Raw genomic sequence first — 18,958 nt, forward strand, 5'->3', positions numbered from 1 at the left:
ACCATGGGATAGTACTCTACCATTTGCCTTCCCACACCACCGCTTCTCACTCTACTCTATCACTACTATGCTAATAAAAACATTTCTGAGCTACTGGAGTCGTGTCATGGGCTATCAAGTTGAAGAAGTATTGTTATTTATCAATAATTGAAATTGAAATTTATATTTATTTGCCAAATAATTTTACAGACATATCTACAATAACAAAATAATAACAGTAATAAAGTTATCAAGATTAAAAAATTAGAAGTATACAGTACAATAAAATTAACAAGATTGTGTGATAATATTAAGCAAAGTAATAATACATTTTTTTTAAGTAAAAAGTGTTAATTTATTAAAGTGTTCAAGTGTTAATTTATAAAAAAGTATTGACATTTTTAAGTTAGTTCTGTTTACTAGACAACACACTTTACCTACTATTCTCAAATTGTAGTGAAAACAGTTACTCGACCATGTAAGTAGAGTAGAGTTAGCTCGTTAGAGTTGGTATGCCAGTTACTCGACCACTAACTTACTAGTGAAAACCAGCCTTCACGGTTGAATCTATCAAATCTTACGGCAGTTGAGTGATGTCATCTAACCGGACTAATGTCCCGAGAACCGATGATCGAATCATACCCCAGTCAATAGACATTGATGAGCAACAAATTATGGGAAAACTGAATATTTGCAGGGTGTTAGTATACATAGTACATAGCCAGGCACCCCCCCCCCCCCCGACAGCACCTCCTAGAAGTTAGAAACTGCAAAAGAAGTATATCCAAATAATCAAGATATAAGTATCAGTCTGACTCTGAATCAATCCTGATACGGATGAATAGATCTACAAGTAATGTCATATAACATTCCATTGTATATTTATTGTTCAAGAAGTTATTCCCATACAAAGCCAAACAATTTGGAAATTATAACATCATAATTTTAAATTTTGTCTTATATAAGTTTTTCGAGAAAAATGTTTCGTTTGAAAGTTGTAACTCGTTTCAATAACATTGAAATTATGTTTCAAAAGTCAAACTTTTTTGATGTGCTATAATCTTACTTGTCCAGTCAATCTGCACAAAGTACGTTTTTTTTCGCTCAGGATGCCCATTGAAGTCAACTTATAGGGAGGTCCGCGTTATAATGGCAGTGTTTGATTAGCAATGGTATTGCTATCCTTGTCTATCATTCAATAAAGTGCATAGCACTGCTATCCTTTTTTATCATCCAATGAAGTGGATAGCGCTATCTCTTACGTGCTTTGCTCTGATGCCAGATCGTTTTTCACAATGTAGAATTTATAATTGATTAACAAAATATTTAATCTTAATCATGTAAATTCATTATGAAATTATTAAGAAATATAATTCATCGCTTGATAGAATATAATTGATTATTTTAAACGAGAATGAACAGTTAATATTGCATCAATAAACCGGTATCAACTACCGTCTATAGAAGGCACTGACAAGACCGAGAATCGGCAACGTTCTTCTCCTATCTTTCTCCACTGCCATTATAAAGTGAACCTCACTAGAGTGCAAAAAGCTAGTTATTTCTACTAACGTTGCATTTGAGTAATACTGGCAGCAACTTGTGATTTCGGGAAAAATATTATCAAAAGTGCTTTTATGTTCTCAATACCTTCCACCTCGGGGGCCCTTGATGATAGAGTATTATTGAATTTGGTCTCAAATTGTAGACCAGGATTTTTCCTTTCACGTGCTTCAAATCGAATGAAGAATGAATAGTTTTGAAAGTACAGTAGTTAGTTAAGTTTGAAGAAGCCGAAAATTTCAAAAAAATTATCTTCTCTCCAGATTTTGAGCCATTTTTCTATGAAAAATTGGTATAGAATTGTAGTGAATTTCATCCTCCATAAGCCATGTAGTTTAAAATCCGTCTTTTTACACGCATTTCGATTCAAAAATGGTTGGAATTAGTTATTTGTATATCTAGAGTGTAAAGTACCGTTTTTTCTCCCTAAGGGGGAAAAAAGCATATTTCACTCGTGATTTACACAACATTTTTCCTCCACCTACATTTTCTCATAGAAACTTTATTTGTGACAATGTTTTCTTTAACAACATAACCTAGAAACCGGTCGTCTGATTGGCAGTTATTGGCACTGCCGATTGCGCTTTCTATTGGCAAAAGTTGTAACAATTATCAGCTGGCCGTCTATCAAGAATGGCTGACTCCAGTTCGCGCGTTTCAGATTTGAATCGAACATGAAAAATATTTGTTAGCTGGTATTTGGAATAAAATAAAATATTTTGAAATATATATAAATTTTTATCGTCTACCAATATTAAGTATGTGATATCATACAAACATATACTTCATGAGTGGGCAAATTTCTGGTTGAGGTATTGAGGATGCTTCCCTTGCTATTTAAATGAAGTTACTTTTACGCCCTAGAGAGTTTTTTTGTTATTTCGTCCCGAGATCAAAAAATCTGGTGTGGTACACTCACACAACTTTCCTTGCTCATTGAACTGTAAGCCCCTTTCTTAAACGAGAATAATTCAGGGGAATATCATAATGACGGTTGACGGCAACATATTTGAAACTACTATCAGACTTCTGTATAATGTGTATAATTATATAATTGTTTTCAGAGTACTTTTTCCTTTGTGTGAATTGTGAAATTCGATGATTTTCTTAAAAGTAGTCAAAACAGCTGTTCTACAGATGAAATATCTCGTCTATGTGTTCTTTTTATGAACTGCTCTACCTACCTAGCTCATGCACGAGAAGGAGGTTACAAAGTCCATTTCTCAAGGATGGGGTGGACCCCCCCATTAGTTTCCCAGAGAGGAGACTCATGCCAGTTGATAGAGCTGATAAATACAGGGTATGAATTTGAAAGAAATCGGTCAAGTCATCTTTGAGAAAATCGTGAAAAACATGGTTTTTTTTCTCAAGAATATTACGTAGCTCCTGAAATTTTCCCAGAAATGAGACTCATGTCAGTTGATAGGGCTTATAAATAGCTATCCATGGTATAATTTTGAAGAAAATTGTTAGAGCTGTTTTCGAGAAAACCGTGAAAAACATGGTTTTTTAGTAATTGTCCGCCATTCTTTCCGCCATTTTGAATTCAATTTTATAGAATTTCTTATTGTCGAATCCTCATGGTATAAGGACCTCACGTTTAAAATTTCAAGTCAATCGGTTGATTAGGAATGGAGATATCGTGTTCACAGACACACACACACACACACACACACACACACACACACACACACACACACACACACACACACACACACACACACACACACACACACACACACACACACACACCGCACACACACACACACACACACACACACACACACACACACACACACACACAAAAAAAAAATCATGTTTTTGGTCTCAGGGGACCTTGTAACCTATAGAAAACTTGAAATTGGGGTACCTTAATTTTTTTTGGAAAGCAATACTTTCCTTACCTATGGTAATAGGGCAAGGAAAGTAGAAAGTGACACTTTAGTATTATGTTCCAGGAAGTGAAGTAAGCACTTTAGACAGTAGGTGGAGGAAAAAATATTGAAGCACGTGTGTAAGAGATGCATTACTGAATAAAGTGTTCAAAAATATGAATGAGATACAAAAATAAATGAATGAAATTTCTAAATTAATGATTCATGTTTTTATATAGCAGATGTGTTGTCATTGATCACAAAGGAAAATCAAGGAGAGGTGGTATGACGGAGCTGATCTCATGTACGAGGAGTGGAAGAGAGTGGTTATAGAAGAAGAATGTGAAAGGAGACAGATGAATGAGAAGGTGAAGAAGGAGGAGATGCCCTGACCAATGAAGAGGAAGAGTAGGTGATGGAGAAAGACGGTGAGGAGAAAGAGGAGGAGGAGGAGGAGGAGGAGGAGTAGGAGAAGGAGGAGGAGGATGAGGAGGAGGAGGTGGAAGAGGAATAGGAGGGAGAGGAGGAGGAGGAGGAGGAGGAGGAGGAGAAAGGATGAGGTGGTGAGATAAGATGATGAGATGGAAGAGGTAATAAAGAGATGGAAGAAGAAGAAGAAGAAGAAGAAGAAGAAGAGGAGGGAGAAGAAGATTGATTGATTTGATTGATTACTTTATTTATGTAGATTACAATATATACTGGCTTATACACTTATATACAATAGCTTACAATACAGCAAAGTTATGGATGAATTTTACAAAATATAAATTAAGAAGATAATTATTGAGCTGTATATAATATGAAAAAAAAACAATTTGTAATAACTATAGATAACAATGATAATATTGTCATGCATCTACATAAATTGGCAGAGCTTTGGACATATCAATGTCCATTCTTCGGAAAGAATATTCGAAGTATTCTTTCCCACTAACTCTCTACCAAAACGTTAATTTCATTAATTCAACTGATTTATTTAAAAATGGAAATATTGTAAAAGTTTCAATCAGTATGGAGATTCAAGAGAAAAAAACAGAAAATTGATAAAGTAGAATGATTATATAAGTAAGTAAGATCAAATCATTAATTATTAAAATGGAGTAGGCTGAAGGTAGATCAGGGTAATCAACTTTCAGTAATATACAGCAGTATGCAGTGGATAATTAAAATAACATGAGTCTATAGAGGATGGTACATAGTTACATGGATTATACAAGATGGAGAAGGTAGAGCGGGAAGAGAAGGAGAAAGAGAGCTAGGAATAGAAGAAGAAATGATCTGGTGTTGGGAAACAATAATGGGATGAAGGTGTAGGTGAAAAAGAAAAAGGAGAAGTAGAAGAAGATATTAAAAGATTATTAGAAGAAGATAGAAGAAGGAAGGATCTGGTGTTGGGAACCAATAATGGGATGAAGCTGTAGGTGAAAAAGAAAAAGGAGAACTAGAAGAAGATATTTGATATTTATTTAATTCATCTTACATTGCCAGGTCTGACAAGAGGCAAACACTTATAAAATTAAACAAAACAAAAAATAACACTTCTAAATTAATTAAATACAATAGGCTTACATAGTGAAAAATATTATTGTAAGTTTATACAAATGATGAAACAAATGTAGGCTAATTAATTGGATGGGCAGAAGTCACATGGAAGTGGAAGATATGAAAGGTACAAGTGGGAGGATATTAAGGATATTTAGAGAGGTGTAAGGATGTAGAATATAGAGGATTATGGATATAAATGAACCCGGATTTTCGGTGGGGTTCTACCACTCTAGCACCTTGGGTTTTTGGGACGTTGGGCCTCCTATTCTAGACCAGCAGCACCTCGGCTAAACTAGTAATTGATGAAAAAAAGATTGTAGAAAATAGACCAAATTGAATAAATGAATAGAAATAAGAATGAGAATGTCAATTTAAGTGAATAATAATGAATGGAACGCAGAGAAATGAAATTAACATTAGAAGAAACAGGACAATAGCTTAGTCACCATCAATTGAATATTTTAACAGATTCCTCTTGAAGCCAATGAATTGGATTGGATCAGGTGGGGGGGGGGCAGATAGCTCTATGCTCGGCAGGTGGATGTGAGGAAAGATGAAGTGAAAATAGCAGTTCGATGAAGTGGTAATTGGAGTGTGAGGTGATGAGACCTGGTGCCACGATTGGGTTGGATGTCAGCGAGGAATGTGAAGGAGTCTCGAAGATAGCCAGGACCATCACTTGTAAGTGATGACCAACAATCAACTTGTAAGTTAAGACCAGAAGGAAATACCTTCTGCGCCCCATCAACTTGAGCCACCCCAACTCCTTGAAGGAGTGATGTGGTCATCACGCCTAGCATCAAAAATAAAATGGACTGCATAATTTAGTGATCTTTGCAGACTAGAATTCGGCTCAGCAGTAAGATCAATGTAAGCCAAGCAACAGTAATCCAGTTAAGGCTGTATCAGTGCTCTCACCAATTAGACTCTTATTGGATCCGTCATTTATGTAGAACAGTTTAAGTGATTAGAATGACTATTTATTAAGTGCTTAAGATGGGATAGGTTCATAACATACAATTGTCAAGACATACGTATAACAAGCTACCGTGTATAAGAGGAAAATGAACTCTGGGTGAGAAAGATAGGATAGTATTAGTGAGAAATGGGAAACAGATAGAAATGATAAGCATTGAATAGAATTAGTGCTTGATAAACACTGAATAAAACCTATAATATGAGATATTGAATGAAAACAAGTATTACAAAATTCAAATCATACTAATAAGTCATGGAAATCTAGAAAGGGTGAGAGAAAAATTGATAAACTATGTGCAATTATAAGTGCTCACAATACCAAGTATGCTAAGAAAGTAATGTACTGTATTGCTTAAAAAAATCTAACATAATGTTGAAAATTGAATAAAAATTATGTTTTTCATAAAATAATCATGTTAAAATCCTTGCTATGGAATAATAAATGATAAATAATAATAAATCAGTCCTTTCTCAGATAATAAGAATAAATTAAAATAAGTCTTCCAAGAAAGGAAATAATAAGAATAACTGAAAGCCTTTGATTGTACAGCATCACATGGAGTCTGACTGCAGCTGGCGGTTCATACCGCCGACCATCCTCACATGACTCTGTCGTCACTGGTCCATACATTTTTGACACCATGCTCAGCCACCATCTGCCTATAGAGAGCGACGCGACGCCCCGTGAGATCCTCACGCACGAGGACGCCCGAACCCTTTAGCTTGCGTTTTTTGTCGAAGATGAGACGACGGGCTCTGTAACTTATCAGCTTAACAATAATTATTGGTCTGGGTCGGTTATTTTGGGGATTTTTTCGGCCAACTCGATGCGATCTATCGAACTGCAATCCCATATCATTACGGATCAAATCCACAACCAAACTATCAGTGTTCCCGTTAGGACCTTCACTTATGCCAAATATTGTAACATTATTACGCCTATGATATTGCTCGAGACTGTCCAGAGCATAATCACACTTTGTAGGTTCACTTTCTATGACAGCAAGTACTGTTTGGAGTTCCGTGATTTGAGTTCTCAATGCGTTCATCTCAGACTGCATTGATGAAAGTTTGTTTTCAATGAGGGGCGCTAACTTATCAGCTAATTTTTGTATAACAGAATCGTCAATGAGGACTGCTGTAACCGTTAGTTTTATCGTCTCTAGGAGAGCAGGTGAAACGTCAAAGTCGTTATCGGCTGATAAGGACCTTCTCATTGCACCACGAGCTGTAGCAGTCACAGAGTCTCGACTGGCGCTAGCCCTAGTATTCATTGGCGAGTTATGATACATGTTTTCTCGATTTTTAGGGCTTGAACACTCACTACTAAAAAACTGAGGTATCACTACAACTAGCAGCACTACTTGCACACCTCCACCAAGTTTCAACAAAATTACTTCACTAAAACTCAGTTGAAAAGCTTTAGAAACAGGAGCTTGAAAATACTACTCTGCGTTCATTATCTACTACTTTAGAGAGAAGGGGAGGAAAATGAGGAGGTGAAGGAGTGGGAGAAGAAGTATATGTAGGTATGAGGTATGGACATATGAATGAGGGGAGGAGGAGGAGAAGGAGAAGGAAGAGGGGAAGAAAGATAGGAAGCAGAATGTGAGATTTTAGCTGAATAGTATAGAAATCCATGATCAGAGGATGCAGCTGGGATCTTGAATAAAAGAGTGAGGGAGAAAATGTGGAAGAAGAGGTAAAAGATAAGGAGAAGAAGCAGGAGAACACAATAGGACCACGTGCTAACATAACCGTTGCATAAAAGGACAAAAGAAATAAAGGAATGAGGAACCTCCCTTGAGTTTGTCAAGAAATAAGGGAGAACGGTTACCTAGAGAAAAGAAGAGAATAATCCCCATTGATAGAAGAGGAGCATAATAGAAGGAAGGGAACATATTGGCACACATATTCGTTAGACATGGCAGATGTAGGATTTAACCTTGATGCGATTCTTAAACTAGATTAGATTTGAATAGATCTCTCATATATGCACCATCTAAGTTTCATATGTATGTTTGCATTTATTGTAATGTGTTAATGATTCGTGTTTTAAACGAACAACTGATCTTTCAACCGATCTGGTACATATCGACCCAATTCATGTAGATATTAGGTAACTAGGTGCCCCCTGGGTTGAAGAGCTCGCTCAGGAACTGTTGTATTCAGAGTAGATGTCGAGCAGTCGAAGGAGAAGGTTGTTTTTGGAGAAGGAGAAGGTGCGCGCTTATCAGGAAAAGATAAAGCTGTGTTTCTACTACAACTGTTCTCGCTCTATTCAATTCCACATTCCAATGATTACATTCGTGAGTGTTATTCGGTAAATATGTCGTGCAAAATGTGTCATAAGTCTTTTAGGGTGGGAAAAGACATTGAAGTTGAATGCAGCGATTGTTACAGTAAGTTCCACGGTGACTGTGTCAATATGAAAACCGAAGAAATTGATGGTGAAAAGGTTTGGAGGTGTGATCCGTGTACAAGAGAGAAGAGGTTAAATATCTCCCTGGGAGCTGCGGCCTCGACGGATGAATTATCCCTCAAACATGTGATGCTGGTGCTAGAAGACTTGCAGAAAGACTTCAAAAGAATTGAGACTAATGTAGGAAATTCCATAGAGAGGTGCCATACTGATATCGAGGACGTTCTGAATAAATTGAAAATTGAAGAGGGCACTTTGTCTGTGTGTCTCGATGAAATCGACTCGCAAGCTACGGAAATAAAAACTTTGAGAAAGGAAAATGAAGATTTGCATCGCGCTGTCTCGGATTTGTAGCAATACTCCAGAGCCAATTGTCTCGAATTGCATAACTTTCCTGAGGAAAAAAATGTTAATTTGCTGGAAGTAGTCAAATCGGTTGGCAAAGCTCTCAGACACGAAATCACGGATCTGCAGGTAGACAACTGTCATCGACTACAAAGCAGAATAGCAGGCAAACGCGCCAATCATCATCAAATTAACGAGAAGAATTGATAAAGAAGAGCTCCTACAGCAAACTAAGGGTGAAAGGAGACTTCTCCACGCGACATAGTCTATTATGAACCTCCCCACTGACATTGCACTATACTTGAGTGAAAGCCGGTCGCCCGAAAGAAGAAACGTGGTGTGGTGTCTCTGGAAAGACTAGCGGAGGAGGAACACGCCTACTAGTACCTCTGGATCCGGAACGGCAACATACTTATGAGGAAAACCGACGGAAAACCTGTGATATCTTTGGAAGATTTGAATAAGCTATTACCTCCTGTAACTTTCAAAGGCTGTGCAAAGGCAAAAAAAAACTTTCTACTGGTGATATTTTTCAAAGTTTTTCGATTTGAATATCATCAAGCTATCAAAATGAAAAACTTTTTTCGGGAAAACATTTATTCCGATCATTACTTTTTGTGATATGAGTGCCCAAAGTTTAAATTTTTGGGACAGAACATTTAAAATTCGGTAAGAGATTTATCAATGAGTTTTGGAGGATAAATTCTTCATGGTATTGTTGATTGAAAAAAACAATTTTTTTTCGAAAATATCAATTTTTGAGAAAGTTATTCCATTTACAAAAAAAAATTTCCAAAAATAACTCATCTAAAAGTTGCACAGCCTTTTTAGGATAAGATATCTCAATCAGAGAAGACAGCCAAGTCTAACAAGGGCAGTGTAAATGCTGATTTACATTATTTCAAAAATTTATTTTCAAGAAAATTTTATTTTCAAATATTATTTCTTGTTTTAATTACAATGTTGCTTGCACTGTCTCTATCGATTTCCTTTTCCAATTGGATTTTTTGTACAGAGTTTTATCTTATACTATTAAACAAGCAATTTCTGTTTATATGTTCAGATGCTTAGATGTTTATATATATGATAGATGCTTATGATATATAGATGCTTATCTGTATGTGACCGGATCTCGAAAACGGCTCTAACGATTCTCACGAAATTTGAAAAAAAGTAGGTTTATGTTAAAAAAAAATCGATTGCACTAGGTCTCAACCCTGGGGTAACTCGCTGAAGGACATTAAAAGGATGAATACGTCCTTGGGAAAACAACTGTAAATTTTGTCGTCTGTCGATACCGTAATGGAAGAGAGTGAACGAGTGCATGTGATCATCCAGCTGATCTCACGAGAACAAAAATTCAGCAAGAAAAACTTATTTTCGTTTATTTCCCTTTTTTGTAGAAAACATGTTTACTACAGAAAGTCCAAAATAGTAAGTAACTAGGTGCGGATAGTGTAGAATAGTACATCCTATACTATTAAACGAGCAATTTCTGATTATCCTATTATATTAAGCGAGCAATTTCCGTATATTTGTATTTTTATATCTGGTTATTTATGTTCAACGGATCTCGAAAATGGCTCTAACGATTTTCACGAAATTTGGAACATGGTAGGTTTATGATATAAAAATTCGATTGCACTAGGTCTCATCCTTGGGAAAACTCGCTGAACGACATTAAAAGGATAATTCATCCTTGGCTGAAACAGCTGTGGATAGTAAAAAAGTGAATGAGGGAGTGAGTATGTGAAAAATCAAAATATCGCATCCCCGAAATTCATGAGATGACATAAATAGCCAGCTGTGAAATATAAACACGATCATTTTAGAGAATTGTGTTCTGTTTATCAATAAAATATCAGGTCACCGAGCTTCGCTCGTTATTTATTTATTGATAAACAGAACTCAACTTTAAAATGATTGGGAAAGGACTAACAGGCTGACAGACTAACAGAAACAAAACTGTTTCTTCCCCGAATTTTGATTTATACACTATAAATAGTCCAAAAAGTAGGTAATGTTCCATACAGTTGAATTCAGGTCAAATTTTCAGTCCAAATATTTGAAAACATAAACGTTCTAATTTAAATTGTTTTCGCCCCACTTGGATGTAATGAGCTGGTTTACGTGCGTCATATGGAGGCCGAAAGAGATTGTTTTCTGACCAGGCCGGTAAAATTTTTACGGCCCTAGGGCTGTAAAATAACCTTGAAGTCAGCTGATTCTGATTTGATGTGAATGTGTTTACAAAATAGTTTATGAAACGGAATCAGTTTATGCTTCTAGAACTGGATAAAGTATTTTGCAATAAGATACTATCATTTTATTTGGATGAATGAAATACAAATAAGATATTATGAACTATTCAAATTCAATTTTCAGAGTATAATAGAATCTAACCTCAAACCTCATAGTAGCCTACTTCGTTTATTACGAGACCTGGTGGATAATTTTGGAACTAATTGGGCAATATCCATGGTGCTGAACGTTTTAACAAATAGTTTATGAAACGGAATCAGTTTATGATTCTAGAATTGAATGAAGTATTCTGCAATAATATACTATCATTTTATTTGGATGAATGAAATACAGATAAGATATGTATTATAAACCATTCAAATTCGATTTTCAGAGTAGGATAGAACTTCTAACCTAGACTTCCCAAGTCAATGACAACAAGCATTGTTGACGTTGACATTCAGATTGGTCAAATTTCAAGTGTGCTAGAACAGCTGATCAAAAAACTTTTCATTATTTGTGTTTATTATTCAATAATTAAAACATTTATAATAATATCATCTTATTGTCATTTGAAAGAATGAAAAAGTATAAACTCAACCTCCCACATAATTGAACATAATCTTTTTATTTAGACAAATCAGAATAAAAAATAAAAATACTTGGACAATTTCCTGATATTCAGATTACCTCAGATTTGCTAGAGCAATGACCTTCCACTTTTGCTTTCGGAAGTGCTTAATGAACAATTATTTTCAAACATTTTCAAATATATATTGTTTATTTTTCTGTGTGGCGAAAAATAGCGTTCGCACCACGAGCAAAAATGTTTTTCCGGCTCTCAATCTTTTCTAGTCCTCGGCCTACGGCCTCGGACTTGAAAACCGTTTTCGAGCCGGAAAAGTCTCATTTTCGGCCCTAGGTGCGAAATATACTATTACAAACCAAATTGAATAACAAAACGACATTCACTAATCAGTTGGAACTGTAAAAATTATTAACTTCGAATACTATGATATACCATCTCTTGTCAACAAATCAGATTATTTTGATCGAGTCAAATTAAAATTTATAGATTTCTCGCGAGATACGGTAAGCTAATTGATTACACAACTGATCTCCCACACAGGCACACGCATCTCCTGTTATCGACAGACGATAAAATTATAATCTTGTTTTCCAAGGATGAATTATCCTTTTAATGTCGTTCAGCGAGTTTTCCCAAGGATGAGACCTAGTGCAATCGAATTTTTATATCATAAACCTAAATGTTCCAAATTTCGTGAAAATCGTTAGAGCCGTTTTCGAGTTCCGTTGAACATAAATAACCAGATATATAAATACAGGAATTGCTCGCTTAATATTATAGCATAAAAATAGCGAGCGAAGCTCGGTGCCCCAGTATTATGTTTAGATGATTAGATGTTTATATATCTGTATGTGACCGGATCTCGAAAACGGCTCTAACGATTCTTACGAAATTTAGAGGTAGGTTTATGATATAAAAATTCGATTGCACTAGGTCTCAACCCTGGGATAATCGCTGAAGAAGATTAAAAGGATAAATACGTCCTTGGAAAAACAGCTGGAAATTTCGTCGTCTGTTGATGATGGAAATGAGTGAGCGAGTGCATGTGTATGGAACTGAGACTCAGCTGTTGAACTTTTGTAATCATTCAATCAGTTCCGGTTGTACAAGAGCTGGTTACATTCTAATCCTGATTAATTCCAAAAGAACCATTCTGAAAAGCTATATTTTCGAAATGGTCTCCTCTGATTTGGATTAAAATTTAAGATGCTTTTGTGAGAGAAATTTTTTCATTCCTCTGGGAATTGATCTCAATCCACTGTGATCAGATAGAACCGTCCTGTATGAACGATAAATATATTATAATTTCTTCTTTCGTAATAAATTGTATAATTATGCTTTTGTAATCCAGAGCGGAGCTCGGTGTCCCGATATTAGTACATAGTATTATATTAACAAATATTGTAGCAAACATATATATCATTCTAAATCAAATTCATAGTATATCTATTTGTAATTGACCAATATTACATACAATTGTATCAGGCTTAAGATACAATTGAAACAAAAAATTTCAAGTGAAAAAGATTCAGTATGAAAATATCTACAATTAATGTTCAGTAACATTTTCACCTAAAATTGAAAATAAGCTCGAAATTCGAGAAATGTAATTATTCAATTGTAAACTGTTGGCAACTGTTTATTCTATTAGATCATTCACTATGAAGATTGATTGATTGATTTATTTGTTACATGCTAGGTCTTGAAAAACCTATTGCATTTATAAATGAAGAGATAGCAGACCTCGTGTGTCTCCGTGCGTTATTGTCCTGTCACCAGCTGGCTCATATATTTGAATAAGGACTTGAGATGCGCATGAACACAAGCGTCAGGTGATCAATTTTCATAACGGAAATGAAAGTTGTGTGAGTGCGCCACACCAGATTTTTATTTTTATAGATATAGATTTGAATAAATGCAATATCTCAGTAATTTCCATTTATAGAACAAACTTGAACTTGGTGTGTCCAGGGTAAGAATGTTGAAATAGGCTTGACATATAACTTTATACACCCTGCTTACACCTTACATAGCTTTGAATGGACTATTCAAAATATGTATCTATATATAAGCCCTGTATTTGAAATAGCCGGGGCCTATTTAAAGGGCAATGCTCCGTTGATCGCGGAGGATCGGGGGTGGTTACAGATCGGTGGATCTCGGGAGGGGGGTTATGGGGTAGCTACAGACTGTCTACTACTATGGTAAAATTCACATTAATCAGTCAGCATTCCTTACATATAAAACCATTCATTCCCTTCAATCAAGGCTGTGCTGACAGTGAGTCAGACCCTTTCCCGGGAATTTGTAAGAGGGGAAACTTGGTGGTTGGGAGGGGGAGTTCTGGGGGTTTGAAGGGGACTAGTGGGGGTATTCAGGAGAACCCCCCTATCTGCTTCCTATAGCGAGATTCACAGCATCCCCTTGTGAATAGCAGCAATGCATTCCATTCAATGGATACTGAAAGTTCAAAATGAATCTGGCGTATAGTAATTTTGGGGGGTGTGGGGTGTTCCTGTGCGCTGTCTGGAGGATTTGAGGGGGGGGTCGCTCGTAGAGTGATCACTGTCTGAAGGGTTTTGTGGGTTGGTACACAAGACATACTGACTGTAGAAGAACAGTGTGGTCGCCTTGTTTTTATTAAGGTGCGTGCAGACTTATGCGCCACAAACACGCGCATTTAACTTTTCATTATGCTTATATTTAATAGCTGTGTTTGTATAGAAACAGTAAGATACAGAACTGATATAATAAGCATAGCATCAACTGATGAAAAGTGAAATGCGTGTGTTCGTGGCGAGTAAGTCCGTAAGCACCTTAAGATGATCTTTTCGGCGGGTATTAATTTGTATAGCTATATTAGAGAAATTTCAAGGCATTTTAGAAGTGAGTCTGAGTTTAATTTCAAGTTTTTAAATGTTCAATAATTATTACAGTATATTCCAATCTTATCAATGATGGTTTAGTGAAATATTTTTATTCAATTTGGTTTTCAACTTATCCAAATTCTAAATTTCTAGTTTATATTTATATTTTGGATTCAAAATTGAACAAAACTTATGAAGTGATAAATATGACCTATTTTTGGTCAATTTCCATTCAAATTTTGGAAAAGAATAGTTTTGGGCTTTAAGCCTGTTGTTCCTTTTCCAATCATTCATAGTTGAGAATTATATTGTATCTATCAATGTATAAATACATAAATGAATAAAAACAACACTAGAGGATAATATAACTTAATTCATGGTTACGTAATAGTATATTTCGCACCTAGGGCCGAAAATGTGACTTTTCCGGCTCGAAATCGGGTTTCAAGTCCGAGGCCGTAGGCCGAGGACTAGAAAAGATTGAGAGCCGGAAAAACATTTTTGCCCATGGTGAGAACGTTATTTTTCGCCACACAGAAAAATAAACGATATAAATATGAGAATAATTGTTTATTAGGCACTTCCGAAAGCAAAACAGGAAGGTCATAGCTCTAGCAAATCTGAGGTAATCTGAATATCCGGAAATTGTCCAAGTGTTTCGAATTTTTATTCTGATTTGTCTAAATAACCTTAAATATTATGATCAATTATGTAAGAGGTTGAGTTTATACTTTTTATTCTTCCAAATGACAATAAGATGATATTATTATAAATGTTTTGATTCTTGAATAATAAACACAAATAATGAAAAGTTTTTGATCAGCTGTTTTAGCACACTTGAAATTTGGCCAATCTGAATGTCAACGTCAACAATGCTTGTTGTCGTTGACTTCGGAAGTTTAGGTTAGAAGTTCTATCCTACTCTGAAAATTGAATTTGAATAGTTTATAATATATATCTTATCAGCATTTTATTCATCCAAATAAAATGATAGTATCTTATTGCAGAATACTTTTTCAATTCTAAAAGCATAAACTGATTTCCTTTCATAAACCATTTTGTAAACACGTTCACGTCAAATCAGAATCAGCTGAATTCAAGGTTATTTTACAGCCCTAGGGCCGTAAAACTTTTACCGGCCTGGTCAGAAAACAATCATTCTCGGCCTCCATATGACGCACGAAAACCAGCTCATTACATCCAAGTGGGGCGAAAAAGTAATGAGATAGCTTATATTATGTAGAATAATTATTGGTATTTTGTGAAGCAATTTGAAGAATTAGGATTCATATATGAGATCATATCAAGTAAAAAGAATAAGACAATTAAAATTATAAAATACAACAGTATTGATTGATCTACCAAGGCCCAGTTGTACAAAAGCCTGTAAAACTTTAATCGTGATCAAATGCCACAAGAACCAATCAGAGAAGCCTTCTTTTCAAAAAAGTGCTTCACAAGAGCAAATTTGTTCTGATAGATTTTATGTTGTTATTTACAAAACAATGGATTTTCAAAACTTTGAATTTTTAACTGTGAATTTATATCGAGTAAAAACTATTTGTAATTATTGTCACAATCATTGATTTAATTGAAATATTTGAAAAACTATTTTTGGTTGTTAGATCATAAAATTTATGATTATTTATTATTTATTTATTTAATAATCTCTTTGTTAAACTCGGTTGGGAACCTACTACATCATCAATATAGTAAGTACAGTATCACTTTACTGTCAGTACACCTTATAAACAATACTAGTGACCCCCTGGTTTGGAGAAATCGCTCAAGAACTGATGTAATCTTTAAAAACTGCTACTGTTAAGCTACGTTCACACCAAAGTTATTAGAAAAATGTTAATAACTTAATCCTTATAAATTCTTGATAGACACATATGTTCATCATGCTGTGTATGATAAGTTATGTTCAATCTAATAGAATCTATAAGGATCAGTTATTAACATTTTGTTAATAACTTTGGTGTAAACACAGCATTAATTATACAGAGTTGATGAAAATTATGAAAACAGCTGAATATTTCTTTCACAAGTATAATTTGAAAGGAAGTTTCCTATTTGAAATGAAAAATTACTTCTCATAATATTACTCTGTCGCTTCAACATCTTTGACCCTCAAATGATGCCAAATTATTTTTTTCAAATAAGAATGTAGTGGTGATATGATACATGATTTCGATACAGAGTTCCAAGAGAAAATAAATGCTGGGAACCGCACATTGATATATCATCCCGTATCATTTCGTTGATGTAAAAGTTATAAATTAACCAGCTGAAATCATGTGTCAGCGCGTGTGATAGCTCCCAAATAGCCTCAGCTGATATTATGAATGAATGATTGGAAAAACTGTAGTGATTGCATGCAATGAATTCTTCAGCTGATCAAATTTTGAATCATAACAATTTTTCTCAATGCACTTTCAATGTTAATCGTTATATCCTGGAAAAGGACGAAGGATTGAGTCAATTTTGTTGTCCAACGAACTTGACCTGTGAAAAGGTTCGAAGAATACGTATTCAAAATTTGAAGCTGATTGATCAATCCTTTCTAAAGTTATTGTAGAACATACAAACAGACGGTCAACGACTTCAGTAAGTCAAAATTGAGAACTCGCTAACGCTTGTCCAACTAAGCCTTCGATCAAAGATCTGAAGCTCAATTTAGTTTTAGTAATTAACTAAAGTAATGGACTGAAGATACACTTTAAACTGACACGATTCCTTATATATAACATCAATTCTTCCCATTCTACCAATGCTCCATTCTCTGGAATTAGAGAGTGAATCTCAATACCGGTCGCACAGAAGCTGGTTAAATGTTAATCGTGATTAATTCCAGGAGAACCAATCAGAGAAGCCGTCTTGTGAGAAAATCCTTCTCTGATTGGTTCTCCTGAAATTAATCACGGTTAAAATTTAACCGGCTTTTCTGCAACCGGGCTTCACTGTAATAACCTCACTGCTATTATACAGTTCTGCAATATTGCCAGGTATGGAATACAGACAACAGCGTTGGCACTTGGCAGGGTTTGTGGTGGTATACGGAAGGTGGGAAGGTTAGAGGGTTCACATGAGGGGGGTATTATAAGGGTGTGGGTTGGAAGTGAGTTTGGGGTGTGTCTAGGGTCTGCAAGGGTTTGAGGCCCCCTTCCTGGATAGCTGGGTTGCAAAACCCGGATGGGATCAGAGTACACGCAATATATCTATAGTGAGATTTTCCCCAAACTAGTCAGAATTAATGAAATGGGGAGCGTTGTCAAATTTTACGGGTAATACTGACAGCTTGAAGTGAATCTGACAGATATATATGTCAGTAGACGTGGGTGTCGCCAGTGTCTCCAACTTGAAAGTTTCAGGGAAATTTCCCTTTTTCTACCGTACATTTCACGAAAATTCCCCGTTTTCCGGTACAAATTTACCCCTTACAACTTATTTCTTGGATCGTGCTCTTCAATGATCTCCTTCTCTTCGGGACACATACTCAATGGAAAGTTCGTTCAATGAGTATCTCCAATATTGTATCCCCATTATGTTGGGACAACACAATACAATTTGACCGATCGTAGTGAGGTCTATGTTTTAACTCGGATTTTCTTTTGTCTGTATGTATGTAACGCATTTACGGCCAAACGCGTTGATAGAATTCTATGAGATTTGACAAGGATATTCCTTTTCAACTGCGCGTCGATGTATACACAAGGTTTTTTTTGAAATTCTGCATTTGAAGGATAATATGAAAAGAAAATGAATTCCTCCATACTCAGATATCACTATATATATCATCTACTCTGAAGATAGGATTAATCAAACTATATAGAATTATTCATTATCAATCAGCTGACAAATCGATTATTCATTGCATGCGTGTCTCTAGACACAGATGTCTGGAGAAGCCGTGTCTATTTATATAGAGTTTTAATATTCTGTTTTGCAGTCATGGTATTATTTATTATGCGTGCTCATCAGTATCAATATTCTCACATTATTTGAAAAAACAAATTTAATAGGCGATTAAAAATAATTAAATGAACAAAAGAATTATTAATTAATTTTCAAATATTTGAAGAATATTTTCATCAGATGGAAAGATTATCACGGAACTGGTTGAATTATCATAATATGGTATTCTATATTATATAGAATACAACTTTAAACGTGAACTCATTTTGTTAACATTTCAAACAGGTGACATCAGATACTTTTGGATGAGAAGACTGCGTGAGGTCTACTATTCATAGAGCTACTAGTGTTATCGTTATTTCATATAAAATATCGAAGTTCATACTTACAACTTATCCTGGCGCTATAGCCCAATGTGGACTTTGTCCTCCTCCATAATCATCCTCCAACTATATCTGTCTTCCGCCTTCCTCCTCCAGCCACTGTCTCCCATCGCTCTCCACATCCTGCTTCCATCGTGTTCTTGGCCTTCCTCTTCTTCTGGCTGCATCTAGTTTTCAACATGACTTTTTGCAAGTTTAAATTGTTAGTAATGAAACTAATCAGTTGTTATAGGCATTGAGAAAAGATAACATAT

General features: G+C 35.3%; 1 protein-coding gene across 1 annotated transcript in view; it reads right to left on the minus strand.

Moving 5' to 3' along the window:
• The window catches only part of LOC120353080, a 48,149-nt gene extending 29,392 nt beyond the window's left edge, over positions 1-18,757 (minus strand). Inside the window, exon 1 of the mRNA XM_039435638.1 lies at positions 18,711-18,757. The gene's annotated coding sequence lies outside the window, so the exon portion shown is untranslated. The remainder of the gene's footprint in view (positions 1-18,710) is intronic.
• Positions 18,758-18,958: the final 201 nt, after the last annotated feature.

The sequence above is a fragment of the Nilaparvata lugens genome, chromosome 9, assembly GCF_014356525.2.
Source record: "Nilaparvata lugens isolate BPH chromosome 9, ASM1435652v1, whole genome shotgun sequence".
Lineage (NCBI taxonomy): Eukaryota > Metazoa > Arthropoda > Insecta > Hemiptera > Delphacidae > Nilaparvata > Nilaparvata lugens.